The sequence below is a fragment of the Selaginella moellendorffii genome, unplaced genomic scaffold (genome assembly GCF_000143415.4).
Source record: "Selaginella moellendorffii unplaced genomic scaffold, v1.0 SELMOscaffold_0, whole genome shotgun sequence".
Classification (NCBI taxonomy): Eukaryota; Viridiplantae; Streptophyta; class Lycopodiopsida; order Selaginellales; family Selaginellaceae; genus Selaginella; species Selaginella moellendorffii.
Genome location: NW_003314261.1, coordinates 4,916,037 through 4,918,026, shown reverse-complemented (window position 1 = coordinate 4,918,026; position 1,990 = coordinate 4,916,037). Strand labels below are relative to the sequence as shown.

At 45.3% G+C, this 1,990-nt stretch overlaps 1 non-coding gene and 1 pseudogene across 1 annotated transcript; one reads left to right on the top strand and one right to left on the bottom strand.

Annotated features, from left to right (window-relative positions):
• Positions 1 to 1,374: 1,374 nt before the first annotated feature.
• On the bottom strand, positions 1,375 to 1,447 carry TRNAA-UGC. The gene has a single exon. It is a non-coding gene; the product is annotated as a tRNA-Ala (tRNA).
• A 469-nt stretch (positions 1,448 to 1,916) lies between these two features.
• Positions 1,917 to 1,990, top strand: part of LOC112347679 — a 1,235-nt pseudogene continuing 1,161 nt past the window's right edge.

Below are 1,990 nucleotides of genomic sequence, written 5' to 3'. Positions count from 1 at the left end.
AGACTATGTAAAGCCAAAATCATTCTTTATTTTTTATGTCTCTGGAGGGATGAATTGATCATGATCTTGAAATGGAGACCTTGTAAAGTATCATTGTAACCTTGTAAACAATAACAAAAAATATGCTCAGTTAAAACAATAAATAAATAAATTTAAAACAGAAATAAAAAATGTCCGCACCATTTTCAAGGATCAATGATTGTTGCAATGAAAATGGAGTGGCTACAGGGTGAACAGGTGGTGGTGGCGGTGGTGATATGGCAGCGGCGGTCTTGGCAATACAGGATCATTCGGAGGCCGTGGCTGTTTCAAGTGTCAAGGGGTCACTGGGCTAGAGATGGTCCAAACCAAGGCTCTGGACTAGGGAATTATGGAGCCGCGGCCTAATACGAGGAAGGGAAACCAAAATTTTCTATCAGCGCAATACATTGTCTCGTCGTTCAATCCTGTGTGTCCGCAAGCATCAAAGAGTTTAGTCTCAAATCTTTGTTTCTTTGTTTTCAGGATGGCATTGAGAAGAAATTAAGGCTCCGCTCCATTGGTTTCCATTCTACGGCAAGCACCCCACTATTGGTTTTTTTTTTGTTCTTCCATCAACTTTTTTCTTCAGTCCTTATCTGATTTGACTGATTGACAAAGCAGGCCAACTAGCGTGGTGTCATTGGAATGACGCTAGACTCGGTTTGGTATGAAGCATACTCAAATCTTCCGAAAGATATTGCAGCCGCTCGTAGAGCTCTCGACTTTGAGCTTCCTCCTTTACTTATAGCTCGTTACAGGTTCTTGCATTCAATTACGTTTAGAGACTATCACAATCGATGCGTCTTTACGCCGGGGATCGTCCACTGTCAAGGAGTCGAGATCTTCGCAACTCCGTGGACATTGTGGAGCTCAATCACGGCCTAGAAACTTGGAGGCACGGTAATAATTCTATCTCAATTTCATATCCTGATCTTTATGTTTTTGTTTTAGAATATCAACCACGTCAAGCAGAACTAATCCTTCGATTATCACCGTGGAAAGTGATGGACCACTACATTCTGTGTTAGAGAGAAAAGTGCTTAAACCAAATCTTTGGCTATATGCGTTATTCAACTTCCAATTGACTAGCAAAGACCACGCCCAGTAGCCACGAACATCCGCACTGTTCCAGGGAGTTGAAGAAAAAACCTATTCTTTATACGAGAAATATTTTCCATAGAAAAAACTATGGAATCTTATGCGATGACTTGTTCGACTCAACGATGTCCAACAATCCTGGAAAATTGGACAGCTGACAAGAATGACAAGCAAGTTTAAAAAACTTCTACTCTTTTTTGGACAAGAAAAACAAAACACTTTATTAAATGAAGAAAATCAAAATCATGGTTTATATGGAGACGCCGGGTATCGATCCCGGTACCTCTCGCATGCAAAGCGAGCGCTCTACCATCTGAGCTACACCCCCGACTTTGAACAATTCCTGGAGCTTTTGTTTTTAGTGAGTTTGACGTACAACAAACCACCCGCCCGTTACGGAGTTAGGGCACGTTAACACGTGGCACACTCTCGTTGCGTTTGAATTGTAGCACGTAAATAACGGCGCAAATCATCTTAGGGCTCCTTTCGGGTAAAAAAAGAAATTATATCTTAGGGCTCAGTTCACGCTTAGTACAGGGAAGCGCGGCCTCGCTGGAGCGTATCACAGGGAATTCGAGGCGATTTCCAGCTCCGGCAGCGATCGGAGCTCCAGGGCCTGCATTGCGATCGCCAGCCGTGATTACTTCGCTCTAGGCTCGAATTCTGGCGGATCTGGGATGGAAGGGCCTCTCCAGCGCCGGGATTGCGGCATAGGGCGGCGAGCGGCGGGCTATGGCGGCTCGATTGTAGGCTGAGAGGACCTGCATTGCTCGCGGCGCGGCGGGGGTTCTTTGTCTATGGCGAGGGAGTGCCTGCTGCATGGGGGAAACCATGGCTCCGATCTCTACAGGCGCCTCGAGCTAAATCACGT